Below are 21,526 nucleotides of genomic sequence, written 5' to 3' on the forward strand. Positions count from 1 at the left end.
CTGAGATAAACTTAGACTCAGGAACTTCAGGCTGACTAGGCTACACTTCTAGCCACCTGGACTGAACTAAACTCTTACCTGTCTGGGCCTACCTATTTATACTCAGGGCTCTCTAGCTCCCTCTAACGTCTAGGAGGCTGAACTACACCCTAACAGGCCTGACACCCAGATAACACAGGGAAATGAACATTAAACATCACATTAATGCAATAGACATGTTAACCCTTGTGTAGTGCCCACGTTTACCTAGTGGGACACTACAGATGCCCTTGGGAAACCCTGCCAGCAGAGTCTTCAAACAGCATAAGAGACTGCTGCATAAGTTGAGGCTTAGACAGTTTCCCTGATATGCATGGGGGTGATGTGACAGACTGATGGGCTTGTTTTTCAGGCGCCATCTGTGCGCTTTCTGCAGAAGACTGGGTGGGAGATAATGTGAACGTGCTGGATCCACTGTCGGCCACCCAATTGACTAATGCCTGTACCTGCTCAGGCCTTACCATCCTTAGAACGGCATTGGGCCCCACCAAATATCGCTGTAAATTCTGGCGTCTACTGGGACCTGAGGTAGTTGGTACACTAGAACGTGTGGCTGTGGCAGAACGGCCACGTCCTCTCCCAGCACCAGAGGGTCCACTAACACCACCACGACCATGTCCGCGTCCGCGTCCCTTGCTAGATGTTTTCCTCATTGTTACCGTTCACCACAATAAGAAAAAAATTATTTGGCCCAATGTATTCAAATTCAGGCCTTTTTTTACAGGCACCTAACACTATCTGGCTATCTACTTAGGTACCGTATTACACTAATACAGGCACAGCAGTAACCACAGATTTAGCTGAATATAAATTGTAGGCCTAGTATTTAGGCGGTGGAAGACAAGTATACGTTTACGGACAGAATTAGACTTGGAGATGCACGGTAGCGTTTGAAGTTATTGAGAATGACATTATCCGCACCTTTAATCTAATATACTCTTTTATGGATAGATTTAAACTTGGGCTGATACAGCAGAAACCACTGATTTGGGGAAATTGCTAAGTTGGGAATTGTAATTCACCCCATTGCACGCCAAGACACAGAATGGCCGCAGATCACCCCAGAAAAAAGTGACAGAAAAACGCTCTGGGCAGCCTTAAAACAGTGAGCAATTAAATAGCAGAAGTTTAATGATACACAGCTGTACATCGATCACTTCAGTAAGTAAATCCCTGCAGCTGCATCCTATCCCTACACTGATCAGAGCAGAGTAACGTGCGGCGCTACGTGACTCCAGCTTAAAGGCTGGGTCACATGCTGCACTGGCCAATCACAGCCATGCCAATAGTAGGCATGGCTGTGATGGCCTCTTGGGGCAAGTAGTATGACGCTTGTTGATTGGCTGCTTTGCAGCCTTTCAAAAAGCGCCAAGAAGGCACCGAACCCGAACCCGGACTTTAACGAAAATGTTCAGGTTCGCTCATCCCTAAAAGTCAGCAGATAATAGTATCCAGGATTCCATTATCATGTCACAATATATGGTCATCAGATGATGGTATCCCGGATTCCATTATGATGTCACAATGTATGGCAAGCAGATGGCAGTATCCCAGATTCCATTATGATGTCACAATGTATGGTCAGCAGATAATAGTATGCAGGATTCCATTATGATGTCACAATGTATGGCTAGCAGATAGTAGTATCCCGGATTCCAATATGACGTCACAATGTATGGTCAGCAGATTATAGTATCCCGGAATCCATTATGATGTCACAAAATATGGCTAGCAGATGGTAGTATCCCGGATTCCTCTATGACGTCACAATGTATGTTCAGAAGATGATAGTATCCTGAAGTTCATAATGATGTCACAATGTATGGTCAGCAGATAATAGTATCCAGGATTCCATTATGATGTCACAATGTATGGCTAGCGGATGGTAGAAGCCCAGATTCCTCTATGACGTCACAATGTATGTTCAGAAGATGATAGTATCCCGGATTCCATTATAATGTCACAATGTATGATCAGCAGATAATAGTATCCACTATTCAATTATGATGTCACAATGTATGGTCAGCCGATTGTAGTATCCCGGATTCCATTATGATGTCACAATGACTGGCTAGCAGATGGTAGTATCCTGGATACCATTATGACGTCACAATGTATGGTCAGCAGATGATAGTATCCCGGATTCCATTATAAAAGTCAGAATGTATTGTCAGAAGATAATATTATCCAGGATTTCATTATGATGTCACAATATATTGTCAGGCGATGGTAGTATCCCGGATTCCAATATGACGTCACAATGTATGGTCAGCAGATTATAGTATCCCGGATTCCATTAATTTGTCACAATGTATGGTAAGCAGATGGTAGTTTCCCGGATTCTATTATGATGTCACAATGTATGGTCAGCAGATAATAGTATCCAGGATTCCATTATAATGTCACAATGTATGGCTAGCAGATGGTAGTTTACGGGAATGCATTATGATGTCACATAGTATGGTCAGCAGATAATAGTATGCAGGATTCCATTATGATGTCACAATGTATGGCTAGCAGATAGTAGTATCCCGGATTCCAATATGACGTCACAATGTATGGTCAGCAGATTATAGTATCCCGAATTCCATTAATTTGTCACAATGTTTGGTAAGCAGATGGTAGTTTCCTGGATTCTATTATGATTTCACAATATACGGTCAGCGAATAATAGTATTCAGGATTCCATTATGATGTCACAATGTATGGCTAGCAGATGGTAGTATCCCAGGTTCCATTATTATGTCATATAGTATGGTCAGCGGATAATAGTATCCAGGATTCCATTATGATGTCACAATGTATGGCTAGCAGATGGTAGTATCCTGGATTCCATTATGATGTCACAATGTACGGTCAGCAGATAGTAATATCCTGGATACCATTATGATGTCACAAAGTATGGTCAGCAGATAATAGTATCCAGTATTCCATTGTGATGTCACAATGTATGGCTAGCAGATGGTAGTATCCCGGATTCCATTATGAAGTCAAAATGTATGGTCAGCAGATGATAGTATCCCGGATTCCATTATGATGTCACAATGTATGGTCATCAGATAATAGTTTACCAGATTCCATTATGATGTCACAATGCATGGTCAGCAGATGGTAGTATCCCGGATACCATAATGACGTCACAATGTATGGTCAGCAGATGATAGTATCCCGGAATCCATTATAATGTCACAATGCATGATCAGCAGATAATAGTATCCAGGATTCCATTATGATGTCACAATATATGGTCAGCAGATAATAAAATCCAGGATTCCATTATAATGTCACAATGTATGGCTAGCAGATAATAGTATCCCGGATTCCATTATGACGTCACAATGTATGGTCAACTGATTATAGTATCCCGGATTCCATTATGATGTCACAATGTATGGTCAGCAGATGGTAGTATGCCCAATTTCCATTATGATGTCACAATGTATGGTCAGCAGATGGTAGTATCCCGGATTCCATTATGATGTCACAATGTATGGCTAGCAGATGGTAGTATCCCGGATTCCATTATGATGTCACAATGTATGGTCAGCATATGGTAATATCCCGGATTCCATTATGACGTCACAATGTATGGTCAGCAGATAGTAGTATCCTGGATTCCGTTATGACGTCATAATGTATGGTAAGCAGATTATAGTATCCCGGATTCCATTATGATGTCACAATGTATGGTCAGCAAATGGTAGTATCCCGGAATCCATTATGACGTCACAATGTATGGTCAGCAGATTATAGTATCCCGTATTCCATTATGATGTCACAATGTATGGTTAGCAGATGGTAGTATCTCGGATTCTATTATGATGTCACAATGTATGGTCAGCAGATAATAGTATCCAGGATTCCATTATGATGTCACAATGTATGGCTAGCAGATGGTAGTATCCTGGCTTTCATTATGATGTCACAATGTATGGTCAGCAGATAATAGTATCCAGGATTCCATTATGATGTCACAATGTATGGCTAGCAGATGTTAGCATCCCGGATACCATTATGACGTCACAATGTATGGTCAGTAGATTATAGTATCCCGGATTCTATTATGATGTCACAATGAATGATCAGCAGCTAATAGTATTCCGGATTCCATTATGATGTTACAATGCATGGTCAGCAGATGGTAGTATCCCGGATTCCATTATAACTTCACAGTGTATGCTCAGCAGATTATAGTATCCAAGATTCCATTATGATGTCACAATATATGGCTAGCAGATGGTAGTATCACGGATTCCATTATGTTGTCACAATGTATGGTCAGCAGATGATAGTGTCCCGGATTCCATTATGACGTCACAATGTATTGTCAGCAGATTATAGTATCCCGGATGCCATTATGATGTCACAATGCATGGTCAGAAGATAATATTATCTAGGATTCCATTATGATGTCACAATATATGGTCAGCAGATGGTACTATCCCAGATTCCATTATAACGTCACAATGTATGCTCAGCAGATTATAGTATCCCGGATTCCATTATGATGTCATAATGTATGGCTAGCAGATGGTAGTATCCCGGATTCCATTATGATGTCACAATGTATGGTCAGCAGTTAATAGTATCCCGGATTCCATTATGATGTCACAATGTATGGTCAGCAGATGATAGTGTCCCGGATTCCATTATGACGTCACAATGTATGGTCAGCAGATTATAGTATCCCGGATTCCATTATGATGTCATAATGTATGGCTAGCAGATGGTAGTATCCCGGATTCCATTATGATGTCACAATGTATGGTCAGCAGTTAATAGTATCCCGGATTCCATTATGATGTCACAATGTATGGTCATTAGATAATAGTATCCCGGATTCCATTATGATGTCACAATGTATGGTCAGCAGATGGTAGTATCACGGATTCCATTATGATGTCACAATGTATAGTCAGCAGATGATAGTATCCAGGATTCCATTATGATGTCACAATATATGGCTAGCAGATGGTAGTATCACGGATTCCATTATGATGTCACAATGTATGGTCAGCAGATGATAGTATCCCGGATTCCATTATGATGTTTTAATGTATGGTCAGCAGATAATCGTTTCCAGGATTCCATTATGATGTCACAATGTATGGCTAGCAGATGGTAGTATCACGGATTCCATTATAGTGTCACAATGTATGGTCAGCAGATAATAGTATCCAGGATTCCATTATGACGTCACAATGTATGGTCAGCATATAATAGTATCCGGGATTCCATTATGATGTCACAATGTATTGTCAGCTGTTGATTGCATCCAGAATTCCATTATGATGTCACAACCTATTGTCAGCAGATAATAGTATCAAGGGTTCTATTATAATGTCACAATGTATGGTCAGCAGATGATAGTATCTCGATTTCCATTATGATGTCACAATGTATGGTCAGCAGATAATAGTATCCATGATTCCATTTTGATGTCACAATGTATGGCTAGCAGATGGTAGTATCCCGGATTCCAATATGACGTCACAATGTATGGTCAGCAGATAATAGTATCCAGGATTCCATTATGATGTCACAATGTATGGCTAGCAGATGGTAGTATCCTGGATTCCATTATGATGTCACAACATATGGTGAGCAGATAATAGTATACATCAGGGGCGTAGCGTGGGAAGGGGGGGGGGTCGGGGGGGGGGGCGTTGCCCCGGGGGCCACACTGCAGGGTGGCGCTGTCCGCTGCAACAACAAAATCTTAAATGGCTGATGCTGTGTTTTTTTCTTCACACAGCACAGCAGAGCAGAGTGAGGAGGCGGGGCGCAGTACGATCACACTGATAGGCTCCGCCCACCTTCCAGGCAGGAAAGAGAGTGGGGAGCCGGGAGCCAGAGCAAGAAGATAGAAGCAAAGATGGCTGCCGCACTGTCCCTGCTTCAGTACTTGTTGCGCTCAGGTCAGAGAGTCTATCCAGAGTCCAGACAGGCAGCCTGAAAGCAACCCTGACAGAGTACGTGACACTGCAGTCAGTGTCATTCCTAGTCCCACCCTGAGTGAATTAGGTCAGTCACAGTGTGTATGTTGGCATGGGCTGAGGGTAGGCGTTAGGGGTAATATATGAGTGAACTAGTGAAGTGCCACTGTGCCAGTGCCATGAGAGCCAGGCCAAGGCTGCCAAGTAGATGGCATCATGGCAGTCAGGGTGCTGGTGAAGGATGACCAGCCCAGGGACACTGACAGAGAGACAGTATGCCTCTCTGGGATGCCATCTGCAGTTTCTGCCCATCTCTGCTGCCCATATACCAGGCCTACCCTGGTATATGGAGTGGACAGCAGAGATGGGCAGATGGCATCCTTCAGCAGCACCGCCTGACTGCCATGGTCCTGCTTGGACTGGCTCTCATGGCACTTCAGCTTCCTCTTGGTCTTTTATATCCTGCTTTGGAATCAGGTTTTGAGCTGGGTCCCTGTAAGCTTCAGGGCTGCAGCCAGGTCTGCCCTCCTCTCAGTCTCAGGTCCAGACAAGTATCTCTGCAGAGTCCAGACAGTCACTGACCAAGTTTACCTAAGGGTCCATAAACACGTCCGCAACGTGTTTTACAGATCCGCAAAACATGGACAGCGGCAATGTGCGTTCCGCATTTTGCGGACCGCACATTGCCGGCACTAATAGAATATGCCTGTTCTTCTCCGCAATTGCGGACAAGAATAGGACATGTTCTTAACGGAATTGCGGACCCGGAAGTATGGGTCCGCAATTCCGTATCTGGGCAGCACATTGTGCTGCCCCATAGAAATTAATGGGTCCGCAATTCCGTTCCCGCAAAAAGCGCAATGAAATTGCGGACGTGTGAATGGACCCTAAGGCTACTTTCACACTAGCGGCAGGACGGATCCGACAGGCTGTTCACCCTGTCGGATCTGTCCTGCCGCTATTTCGCCGGACCGCTGCTCCGTCCCCATTGAGCTTCGGCACAGCACGGCGAAAGGCCGCCGGACTGAAAGTACTGCATGTCTGACCTTTTAGTGCTGCGCCGGCGCTCCGCCCCTGTCCCCATTATAGTCAATGGGGATGGAGCGGCGGCACTGCGAAATAGCGGCAGGATGGATCCGACAGGGTGAACAGCCTGTCGGATCCGTCCTGCCACTAGTGTGAAAGTAGCCTTAGGCTACTTTCACACTTGCGGCAGAGAGATCCGGCAAGCAGTTCCGTCGCCGGAACTGCCTGCCGGATCAGGCAAAATGTATGCTAACTGATGGCATTAGTAAGACTGATCAGGATCCTGATCAGTCTTAAAAATGCCTGATCAGTCGAAAAAATGCATTGAAATGCCGGATCCGTCTTTCCGGTGTCATCCGGCAAAAACGGATCCGGCATTTATTTTTTCACCTTTTTTTCAGTCTGCGCATGCGCATACCGGAAGGACGGATCCGGCATTCCGGTATTCTGAATGCCGGATCCGGCACTAATACATTCCTATGGGAAAAAATGCCTGATCCGGCATTCAGGCAAGTCTTCAGTTTTTTTAGCCGGAGATAAAACCGTAGCATGCTACGGTTTTCTCTTTTGCCTGATCAGTCAAAACGACTGAACTGAAGACGTCCTGATGCAAACTGAACGGATTACTCTCCATTCAGAATGCATGGGGACATACCTGATCAGTTCTTTTCCGGTATAGAGCCCCTGTGACGGAACTCTATGCCGGAAAAGAACAACGCAAGTGTGAAAGTAGCCTTAGACACTGAGCGGAGGCACAATTTTATAAACTAAACAGTGCCTGGCCTACTGCACCACTCAAACCAGTCAGTAGAGGGCAGCAGTATTTGTATTTCTTCAGTTTAACGATTGCTTGCTGCCCAGAGAGGTCATTTTTGTGGGGAGAATGTGTCTCAGCCCAGGCTCAGGAGGAGTCATACTGAACAGTATTAATAATGGAGGATTATTATTGTGGGGGCCTAGGTGGAATATGCACAGTGAGTAGTACTAGTAATATTCTTTCCCATAGGCCTATTGTGCAGCAGATTCCACAGTACTAATCCTTTGTATTAATCCATTGTTAGTCCTCATTAGGCCCCATGCCCCAGCCAGGCCTCACTGAGAAGCTCAGAGGGCAATTTACTTTAATAATACATTAACAACAAAGAGGGGGCAAATACATTAATAATAAAGAGGGGGCCATTATATTAATAAAAAAAGAGGGGGCCATTATTTAAATAATACAGAGGGGGCCATTATATACAGGGGGAATAATATTATGGGGAATGGGGGACTATCTGTCTGGCTCTAGCCCAGTATTGGGGGGGCAGCAGGAGGAGTTGTTGAAACACCAGGAAGGAGAGGATGATAGTAAAGTGAGGAACCTAAAAAAAATCTGTGAAACTCTGCAGAGGCGAGAAGTGGCTGAAAGAAGGTGTCATGGTGGTCTTATCTCTGAATGAAGACGTTGAGGAAAGTCTACATCACAGGAGACGTCACTGGATTTAACAGGTATGGGGCGGTATTCTACTGTACCAATAATGTCCATCCACATATCTGTTTTACAGTAGGGTTGGGGGGAGGAGATTGAGAATATGGCCCACCCTGCCACATTTTGAACCCAGACTTCAGGTCACACTGTGTGTGGTCTGAATTCTGGGGCCTCACACCCATCTACTACATTATCTGTACTCAGAGAGTTATCACTGTGTTATCTGAGGTGTTACATAGGACTGCAGTTGAATCTACTACATTATCTGTACACAGAGAGTTATCACTGTTATCTGTGGTGTTACATAGGACTGCAAGTGATCTACTACATTATCTGTTAAAAGGGGTGTGCCCACGGGCTAGGGGGGGCGCAATTTTTGGCTTGCCCCGGGTGCTGGCAACCCACGCTACGCCACTGGTATACAGGAATGCATTATGATATCACAATGTATGCTCAGCAGATAATAGTATCTAGGATTCCATTATGATGTCACAATGTATGGTCAGCAGTCAATAGTATACGGGAATGCATCATGACGTCACAATGTATGGTCAGATGATTATAGTATCCAAGATTCCATTATGATGTCACAATGTATGGTCAGTAGATGTTAGTATCCCGGATTCCATTATGATGTCACAATGTATGGTAAGCAGATGGTAGTGTCCCGGATTCCATTATGATGTCACAATGTATGGTCAGCAGATAATAGTATCCACTATTCCATTATGATGTCACAATGTATGGTCAACAGAGGGTAGTATCCCGGATTCCATTATGATGTCACAATGTATGGCTAGCAGATGGTAGTATCCCGGATTCAATCATGACGTCACAATGTATGATCAGCAGATGGTAGAATCCCGAATTCCATTATGATGTCACAATGTATGGTCAGCAGATTATAGTTTCGCGGATTCCATTATGATGTCACAATGTATGGCTAGCAGATGGTAGTATCCCGGATTCCATTATGATATCACAATGTATGGTCAGCAGATGGTAGTATCCCGGATTCCATTATGATATCACAATGTATGGCTAGCAGATGGTAGTATCCCGGATTCCATTATGATGTCACAATGTATGGTCAGCATATGGTAATATCCCGGATTCCATTATGATGTCACAATGTATGGCTAGCAGATGGTAGTATCCCGGATTTCATTATGACTTCACAATGTATGGTCAGCACATGATAGTAGGGATCGACCGATATTGATTTTTTAGGGCCGATACCGATATCGATAATTTTTAAACTTTCAGGCCGATAGCCGATAATTTATACCGATATTCTGGGTATTTTTATTTTTGAGAAAAAATTTTTTTTCCTACACAAATCTGCTGAAAATTAATATGTTTATTGTTAACGTGTATTTTTTTTTTTTTGTAAATCTTTTCATTTATACTTAATATTTTTGTTGTTTTTTTTGTTTTTTTTTTACTAACTTTTAGCCCCCTTAGGGATTAGAACCCTTGTCCCATTCACCCTGATAGATCTCTATCAGGGTGAATAGGAGCTCACACTGTCCCTGCTGCTCTGTGCTCTGTGCACACAGCAGCATGGAGCTGAACATGGCAGCCAGGGCCTCAATAGCGTCCTGGCTGCCATGGTAACCGATCGGAGCCCCAGGCTTACACTGCTGGGGCTCCGATCAGAGGAGCAAGGGAGAGGGGATCCTGTGGCCACTGCCACCAATGATTAATACTGGGGGGCTTTGGGGGGGGGGGCGCACTGCGCCACCAATGAAGATAAGTCTCTCAATCATTCATATACAGGAGGCAGGAGCTGGCTGCAGAATCACATAGCCGGCTCCCGACCTCTATGAGCGGTAGCTGCGATCCGCGGCACCTAAGGGGTTAACTACCGCGGACCGCAGCTACAGTTCATAGAGGTCGGGAGTCCGCTATGTGATTCTGCAGCCAGCTCCCGCCTCCTGTATATGAATTAATGTAAGACTTATCTTCATTGGTGGAGCAATGGCCACAGCCCCTCCCCTCCTCTTATCTTCTCTCCTCTCATTGGCGGCAGCGGCAGAAGCAGCACAGGGGGAGGGAGACACTGCTTCCTTCTCCCCTGTGCTGCGGAGGGAACACAGAGAGCGCTGAGAGCAGCACGTTCTGTGTTCCCAATACGTTATCGGTATATCAGCAAAATAGATGTCGATACCGATAACGGTCAAAATCCTCAATATCGGCCGATAATATCGGTAAAACCGATAATCGGTCGATCCCTACATGATAGTATCCCGGATTCCATTATGATGTCACAATGCATGGTCAGCAGATAATAGTATCCAGAATTCAATTATGACGTCACAATGTATGGTTAGCAGATGGTAGTATCTCGGGTTCATTATGATGTCACAATGCATAGTCAGCATATGGTAATATCCCGGATTCCATTATGATGTCACAATGCATGGTCAGCAGATAGTAGTATCCCGGATTACATTATGACGTTGCAATGTATGGCTAGCAGATATTAGTTTTACGGATTCCATTATGATGTCACAACGTATTGTCAGTAGATAATAGTTTATCCAGGATTCCATTATGATGTCACAATGTATGGTCAGCAGATAATAGTATCCAGGATTTCATTATGATGTCACAATATATAATCAGCAGATGGTAGTATCTCGGTTTCCATTATGACATCACAATGTATGGCTAGCAGATGGTAGTATTACGGAATCCATTATGATGTCACAATTTATGGTCAGCAGATGGTAGTTTCCCGGATTCTATTAAGAAGTCACAAAATATGGTCAGCAGATAATAGTATCCAGGATTCTATTATGATGTCACAATGTATGGCTAGCAGATGGTAGTATCCCAGGTACCATTATTATGTCACATTGTATGGTCAGCAGATAATAGTATGCAGGATTCCATTATGATGTCACAATGCATGGTCAGTAGATAGTAATATCCCGAATTCCATTATGACGTCACAATGTATGGTCAGCAGATAATAATAACCAGGATTCCATTATGATGTCACAATGTATGGTCAGCAAATGATAGAATCCCGGATTGCATTATGATGTCACAATGTATGGTCAGCAGATAATAGTATCCAGGATTTAATTATGATGTCACAATATTTAATCAGCAGATGGTAGTATCCCAGTTTCCATTATGACATCACAATGTATGGCTAGCAGATGGTAGTATCCCGGATTCCATTATGATGTCACAATGTATGGTCAGCAGATAATAGTATCCAGGATTCCATTATAATGTCACAATGTATGGTCAGCAGATAATAGTATCCAGGATTCCATTATGATGTCACAATGTATGGCTAGCAGATGGTAGTATCCTGGATTCCATTATGACGTCACAATGTATGGTCAGCAGATTATAGTTTCGCGGATTCCATTATGATGTCACAATGTATGGCTAGCAGATGGTAGTAGCCTGGATTTCATTATGATGTCACTATGTATGGTCAGCAGATAATAGTATCCAGGATTCCATTATGATGTCACAATGTATTGCTAGCAGATAGTAGTATCCTGGATTTCATTATGATGTCACTATGTATGGTCAGCAGATAATAGTATCCAGGATTCCATTATGATGTCACAATGTATGGTCAGTAGATAATAGTATCCAGAATATGATAGTATCCATTATTCCATAAAGATGTCACAATGTATGGTTAGCAGATGATAGTATCCCCGATTCCATTATGATGTCACAATGTATGGTCAGCAGATAATAGTATATAGGATTCCATTATGATGTCACAATGTATGGCTAGCAGATGGTACTATCCCGGATTCCATTATGATGTCACAATGTATGGTCAGCAGATAATAGTATCCAGGATTCCATTATAATGTCACTATGTATGGCTTGCAGATGGTAGTATCCTGGATTCAATTTATGACGTCACAATGTATGGTCAGCAGATTATAGTCTTGCGGATTCCATTATGATGTCACAATGTATGGCTAACAGATGGTAGTATCCTGGATTTTATTATGATGTCACAATGTATGGTCAGCGGATAATAGTAACCAGGATTCAATAATGATGTCACAATGTATGGCTAGCAGATGGTAGTATGCCAGATTCCTCTATGACGTCACAATGTATGTTCAGAATATGATAGTATCCATTATTCCATTATGATGTCACAATGTATGGTCAGCAGATAGTAATATCCCGGATTCCATTATGACGTCACAATGTATGATCAGCACATAATAGTATCCAGGATTCCATTATGATGTCACAATGTGTGGCTAGCACATGGTAGTATCCTGGATTCCATTATGACGTCACAATGTATGGTCAGCAGATGATAGTATCCCGGATTCCATTATAAATGTCACAATGTATTTTCAGAAGATTAATATTATCCAGGATTTTATTATGATGTCACAATATATTGTCAGCAGATGGTAGTATCCCGGATTCCAATATGACGTCACAATGTATGATCAGCAGATTATAGTATCCAGCATTCCATTATGATGTCACAAAGTATGGTAAGCAGATGGTAGTATCCCAGGTACCATTATTATGTCACATTGTATGGTCAGCAGATAATAGTATCCCGGATTCGATTATGATGTCACAATGTATGGTCAGCAGATAGTAATATCCCGGATAACATTATGATGTCACAATGAATGGTCAGCAGATAGTAATATCCCGGATACCATTATGATGTAACAATGTATGGTCAGCAGATAATTGTTTATCCAGGATTCCATTATGATGTCACAATGTATGGTCAGCAGATAATTGTTTATCCAGGATTACATTGTGATGTCACAATGTATGGCTAGCAAATGGTACTATCCCGGATTCCATTATGATGTCATAATGTATGGTCAGCAGATAATAGTATCCAGGATTCCATTATAATGTCACAATGTATGGCTAGCAGATAGTAGTATCCTGGATTCCATTGTGACGTCACAATGTATGGCTAGCAGATGGTAGTATCCTGGATTCAATCATGACGTCACAATGTATGATCAGCAGATGGTAGTATCTCGGTTTCCATTATGACGTCACAATGTATGGTCAGCAGATTATAGTTTTGCGGATTCCATTATGATGTCACAATGTATGGCTAGCAGATGGTAGTATCTTGGATTTCATTATGATGTCACTATGTATGGTCAGCAGATAATAGTATCCAGGATTCCATTATGATATCCCAATGTATGGTCATTAGATAATAGTATGCAGGAATCCATTTTGAAGTCACAATGTATAGTCAGCATATAATAGTATCAAGGATTCCATTACCAAGTCACAATATATGGTCAGCAGATGATAGCATCCAGGATTCCATAATGGTGTCACAATATATGGCTAGCAGATGGTAGTATCCTGGATTGAATTATGACATCACAATGTATGGTCAGTAGATAATAGTATCCAGGATTCCATAATTATGTCACAATGTATGGTCAGTAGAAAATAGTATCCAGGATTCCATTATCATGTTACAATATATGGTCAGCAGATGATAGCATCCAGGATTCCATAATGATGTCACAATGTATGGTCAGCAGATAATTGTTTATTTAGGATTCCATTATGATGTCACAATGTATGGTCATCACATGATAGTATCCCGGATTCCATTGTGTTGTCACAATGTATGGCGAGCAGATGGTAGTATCCCAGATTCCATTATGATGTCACAATGTATGGTCAGCAGATAATAGTATCCAGGATTCTATTATGACGTCACAATGAATGGTCAGCAGATAATGGCATTCCGGATTCCATTATGATGTTACAATGCATGGTCTGCAGATGGTAGTATCCGGATTCCATTATGACGTCCCAATGTATGGTTAGCACATAATAGAATCCAGGATTCCATTATGATGTCACAATGTATGGTCAGCTGATAATAGTATCAAGGATTCCATTATAATGTCACAATGTATGTTCAGCAGATAATAGTATCCAGGATTTCATTATGATGTCACAATGTATGGATAGCAGATGGTAGTATCCAGGATTTCATTATGATATCACAATGTATGGCTAGCAGATGGTAGTATCCCGGATTCCATTATGATGTCACAATGTATGGTCAGCAGATAATAGTATCCAGGATTCCATTATAATGTCACAATGTATGGTCAGCATATGGTAATATCCCGGATTCCATTATGATGTCACAATGTATGGTCAGCAGATAATAATATCCAGGATTCCATTATAATGTCACAATGTATGGCTAGCAGATGGTAGTATCCTGGATTCCATTATGACGTCACAATGTATGGTCAGCAGATTATAGTTTTGCGGATTCCATTATGATGTCACAATGTATGGCTGGCAGATGGTAGTATCCTGGATTTCATTATGATGTCACTATGTATGGTCAATAGATAATGGTATCCAGGATTCCATTATGATGTCACAATGTATGGCTAGCAGATAATAGTATCCAGGATTCCATTATAATGTCACAATGTATGGTCAGCAGATAGTAGTATCCTGGATTCCATTATGATGTCACAATGTATGGTCAGCAGATTATAGTTTTGCGGATTCCATTATGATGTCACAATGTATGGCTGGCGGATGGTAGTATCCTGGATTTCATTATGAGGTCACTATGTATGGTCAGCAGATAATGGTATCCTGGATTTCATTATGTTGTCACTATGTATGGTCAGCAGATAATAGTATCCAGGATTCCATTATGATGTCACAATGTATGGTCAGTAGATAATAGTATCCAGAATATGATAGTATCCATTATTCCATTATGATGTCACAATGTATGGTCAGCAGATGATAGTATCCCCGATTCCATTATGATGTCACAATGTATGGTCAGCAGATTATAGTCTTGCGGATTCCATTATGATGTCCCAATGTATGGTCAGCAGATAATAGTATCCAGAATTTCATTATTATGTCACTATGTATGGTCAGCAGATAATGGTATCCTGGATTTCATTATGATGTCACTATGTATGGTCAGCAGATAATAGTATCCAGGATTCCATTATGATGTCGCAATGTATGGTCAGTAGATAATAGTATCCAGAATATGATGGTATCCATTATTCCATTATGATGTCACAATTTATGGTCAGCGGATAATAGTATCCAGGATTCAATAATGATGTCACAATGTATGGCTAGCAGATGGTAGTATCCCAGATTCCTCTATGACGTCACAATGTATGTTAAGAATATGATAGTATCCATTATTCCATTATGATGTCACAATGTATGGTCAGCAGATGGTAGTATCCCAGATTCCATTATGATATCACAATGTATGGCTAGCAGATGGTAGTATCCCGGATTCCATCATGATGTCACAATGTACGGTCAGCAGATAGTAATATCCCGGATTCCATTATGACGTCACAATGTATGATCAGCAGATAATAGTATCCAGGATTCCATTATGATGTCACAATGTGTGGCTAGCACATGGTAGTATCCTGGATTCCATTATGACGTCACAATGTATCGTCAGCAGATGATAGTATCCCGGATTCCATTATAAATGTCACAATGTATTTTCAGAAGATTAATATTATCCAGGATTTTATTATGATGTCACAATATATTGTCAGCAGATGGTAGTATCCCAGATTCCAATATGATGTCACACTGTATGGTCAGCAGATGGTAGTATCTCGGATTCCATTATGTTTTCAAAATGTATTGCTAGCAAATGGTAGTATCACGGATTCCATTATGTTACAATGTATGGTCAGCATATGGTAATATCCCGGATTCCATTATGATGTCACAATGAATGGTCAGCAGATAATAGCATTCCGGATTCCATTATGATGTTAAAATGCATGGTTAGCACATAAAAGTATCCAGGATTCCATTATGATGTCACAATGTATGGTCAGCAGATGGTAGTATTCTGGATTCCATTATGATGTCACAATGTATTGTCAGCAGAAAATAGTATCCAGGATTCCTTTATAATGTCACAATGTATGGTCAGCAGACAATAGTATACGGGAATGCATTATGATGTCACAATGTATGGTCAGCAGATGGTAGTTTCCAGGATTCTATTATGATGTCACAATGTATGGTGAACAGATAATAGTATCCAGGATTCCATAATGATGTCACAATGTTTGGTCAGTAGATAATATTATCCAGGATTCCATTATGATGTCACAATGTATTGTCAGCAGATAATAGTAGCCAGGATACCTTTAAAATGTCACAATGTATGGTCAGCAGACAATAGTATACGGGAATTCATTTTGATGTCACAATGTATGGTCAGCAGATAATAGTATCCAGGATTCCATAATGATGTCACAATGTTTGGTCAGTAGATAATATTATCCAGGATTCCATTATGATGTCACAATGTATTGTCAGCAGATAATAGTAGCCAGGATACCTTTAAAATGTCACAATGTATGGTCAGCAGACAATAGTATACGGGAATTCATTATGATGTCACAATGTATGACTAGCAGATGGTAGTTTCCCAGATTCCTCTGACGTCACAATGTATGTTCAGAATATGATAGTATCCAGGATATCATTATGATGTCACAATGTATGTTCAGCAGATGGTAGTATCCCGGATTCCATTATGATGTCACAATGTGTGGCTAGCAGATGGTAGTATCCTGGATTCCATTATGACGTCACAATGTATGGTCAGCAGATGGTAATATCCCGGATTCCATTATAAATGTCACAATGTATTGTCAGAAGATAATATTATCCAGGATTTCATTATGATGTCACAATATATTGTCAGCAGATGGTAGTTTCCCGGATTCTATTATGATGTCACAATATATGGTCAGCAGATAATAGTATCCAGGATTCCATTATGATGTCACAATGTAAAGCTAGCAGATGGTAGTATCCCAGGTTCCATTATGAAGTCACATTGTATGGTCAGCAGAAAATAGTATGCAGGATTCCATTATGATGTCACAATGTATGGTCAGCAGATAGTAATGTCCCGGATACCATTATGATGTCACAATAAATGGTCTGCAGATAATAGTATCCAGGATTCCATTATGATGTCATAATGTATGGCTAGCAGATGGTAGTATCCCGGATTCCATTATGACGTCACAATGAATTGTCAGCAGATAATAGTATCCAGGATTTCATTATGATGTCACAATGTATGGTCAGTAGATAATAATATCCAGGAATCCATTTTGATGTCACAATGTATAGTCAGCAGATAATAGTATCCAGGATTCCATTATGATGTCACAATGCATGGTCAGCAGATGATACTTTCCCAGATTCCATAATGATGTCACAATGCATCAGATAATAGTGTCCAGGATTCCATTATGAGGTCACAATGTATGGCTAGCAGATGTTAATATCCCAGATTCCATTAAGACGTCACAATGCATGGTCAGCAGATGATAGTTTCCCAGATTCCATTATGATGTCACAATGCATGGTCAGCAGATAATAGTCTCCAGGATTCCATTATGAGGTCACAATGTATGGCTAGCAGATGGTAGTATCCTGGATTCAATCATGACGTCACAATGTATGATCAGCAGATGGTAGAATCCCGAATTCCATTATGATGTCACAATGTATGGTCAGCAGATTATAGTTTCGCGGATTCCATTATGATGTCACAATGTAAGGCTAGCAGATGGTAGTATCCTGGATTTCATTATGATGTCACAATGTATTGTCAGCAGATTATAGTTTCTGGATTCCATTATGATGTCACAATGTATGGTCAGCAGATAATAGTTTCCAGGATTCCATTATAATGTCACAATGTATGGCTAGCAGATAGTAGTATCCTGGATTCCATTATGATGTCAAAATGTATGGTGAGCAGATAATAGTATACAGGAATGCATTATGATGTCAAAATGTATGGTCAGAAGATAATAGTATCTGGGATTCCATTTTGATGTCACAATGTATGGTCAGCATATAATAGTATGCGGGATTGCATTATGATGTCACAATGTTTGGTCAGTAGATAATAGTATCCAGGATTCCATTATGATGTCACAATTTATTGTCAGCTGTTGATAGCATCCAGAATTCCATTATGATGTCTCAATGTATTGTCAGCAGATAATAGTATCCAGGATTCCTTTATAATGTCACAATGTATGGTCAGCAGACAATAGTATACGGGAGTGCATTATGATGTCACAATGTATGGTCAGCAGATAATAGTATCCAGGATTCCATAATGATGTCACAATGTTTGGTCAGTAGATAATAGTATCCAGGATTCCATTATGATGTCACAATGTATTGTCAGCTGTTGATAGCATCCAGAATTCCATTATTATGTCACAATGTATGGTCAGCAGATAATAGTGTCCAGGATTCCATTATGACGTCACAATGTATGACTAGCAGATGGTAGTATCCTGGATTCAAACATGACGTCACAATGTATGATCAGCAGATGGTAGTATCCCGGATTCCATTATGACGTCACAATGTATGGTCAGCAGATAATAGTTTTGCGGATTCCATTATGATGTCACAATGTATGGCTAGCAGATGGTAGTATCCTGGATTTCATTATGATGTCACAATGTATGGTCAGCAGATTGTAGTATCCAGGATTCCATTATGATGTCACAATGTATGGTCAGTAGATAATAGTATCCCGGAATCCATTTTGATGTCACAATGTATAGTCAGCAGATAATAGTATCCAGGATTCCATTACCATGTCACAATATATGTTCAGCAGATGATAGCATCCAGGATTCCATTATGATGTCACAAAGTATGGCTAGCAGATGGTAATATCCCAGATTCCTCTATGACGTCACAATGTATGGTCAGCAGATGATAGTATCCCAGATTCTATTATGATGTCACAATGCATGGTCAGCAGATAATAGTCTCCAGGATTCCATTATGAGGTCACAATGTATGGCTAGCAGATGGTAGTATCCTGGATTCAATCATGACGTCACAATGAATGATCAGCAGATGGTAGAATCCCGAATTCTATTATGATGTCACAATGTATGTTCAGCAGATTATAGTTTCACGGATTCCATTATGATGTCACAATGTATGGCTAGCAGATGGTAGTATCCTGGATTTCATTATGATATCAGAATGTATGGTCAGCAGATAATAGTATCCAGGATTCCATTATTATGTTACAATGTATGGTCAGTAGATAATAGTATCCATGAATCCATTTTGATGTCAAAATGTATAGTCAGCAGATAATAGTATCCAGAATTCAATTATCATGTCACAATATATGGTCAGCTGATGATAGAAATGTCGCGAACATAAAAATTTCCGTTCGCGAACGGCGAACGCGAATTTCTGCAAATGTTCGCGAACGGGCGCACCCCCATAGACTTCCATAGGCAGGCAAATTTTAAAACCCACAGGGACTCTTTCTAGCCACAGTAGTGATGGAAAAGTTGTTTCAAGGGGACTAATACCTGGACTGTGGCATGCCGGAGGGGGATCCATGGCAAAACTCCCATGGAAAATTTCATAGTTGACGCAGAGTTGGATTTTAATCCATAAAGGGCATAAATCACCTAACAATCCAATTTTTTTTTGAACAACGTGGTTTAAAATATCTAGTGTGTGTATACGATCAGGTATGATGTTGTATCGATCAGGTAGTGTAAGGGTTACGCCCGCTTCACAGACATTGACAGACCAAACTCACTTTTTAATGCACCGCAAACAACCGCAAACAGTCAATTTTCCCAACCGCAAACTCCCCATTTGTACAAGGTTGGATACCAAGCTAGCCATGTCCCATTGATGTCATTGAAGGTTTCTTCCTCCACCCAGCCACGTACAACATCAAGGGTCCCGGAAAGGTGAATTGAATTGATTTTTTGAATGGGGAGATGTTTGAATCCACGGTCACTGTGTCTGTGCCGTGCAATTTACTGTCCCACCCGATATGAGTGGTATTTTCTGTAGTTCTCTCTTCTCATCAATTTAATCCCTGTTACGTCCCCAATCTGGGGTTTATTTATAAAATAGATTTTTCGAACGGGGAGATGGTTAAAAAAACGCTGGCTCCCTCCCCTTTGTTTGAATCCATGCCACGGTCAGTGCGTCTGCGCCGTGCAATTTACTGTCACACCCGATATGAGTGCTATTTTCTGTAGTTCTCTCTTCTCATCAGTTTAATCCCTGTTACATCCCCAATCTGGGGTCCATTTATTAAATAGATTTTTCGAACGGGGAGATGGTTAAAAAAACGCTGGCTCCGTCCCTTTTGTTTGAATCCACGCCACGGTCAGTGCGTCTGCGCCGTGCAATTTATTGTCACACCCGATATGAGAGCTATTTTCTGTAGTTCTCTCTTCTCATCAGTTTAATCCCTGTTACATCCCCAATCTGGGGTCCATTTATTAAATAGATTTTTTGAACGGGGAGATGGTGAAAAAAACGCTGGCTCCCTCCCCTTTGTTTGAATCCACGCCACGGTCACTGCGGGAGATGGAAAAAGCAGCTTGGTCGGTCCTCTTACTCCCAAGTTGGGGCACTGCGCGTGCACAGAGCAATGTGCTGTGACACCCTATATGAGTGGTGTCTTAACTAGTACTATTCCTATCAGTTTAATCCCTGTTACGTCCCCTATCCGGGGACGTGTGTCGAATTGATTAACCATTGTCGAATTAACGAACCATTTCGACATCCTGGAATAATTTAGTTCTGAGCTTTGTACTTGCTTTGTATTGGAATTGATGGGGATTTTTTAAATTGTCTGCATTATTTCTAATAAACTATTAAGAGACTTTATTATGATTTTTTTATTTTATGTATTAAAAACCCACCCATACAACTTAGAAAAAATTATCCAGCCGATCGCTTTTGGTCTGATCATAAGGCAGCAACGGCCTTATCTGGGGTGTGGCAACATTGCCAACACACTCATAGAGGTGATGATCGCTTCATTGTGATACGCAAGCCCCTTCACCACAACAAGGTAACAATCACGAAGGGGAATTGACACTTGTATGTGCCTTTTTTTTTTGTTTTGTTTTTGCAGCCACAGTGCAGCACCAGAGGCCAGAAAAATTAGGCATGTACACAT

This window comes from Bufo bufo, chromosome 4 (assembly GCF_905171765.1).
Source record: "Bufo bufo chromosome 4, aBufBuf1.1, whole genome shotgun sequence".
Classification (NCBI taxonomy): Eukaryota; Metazoa; Chordata; class Amphibia; order Anura; family Bufonidae; genus Bufo; species Bufo bufo.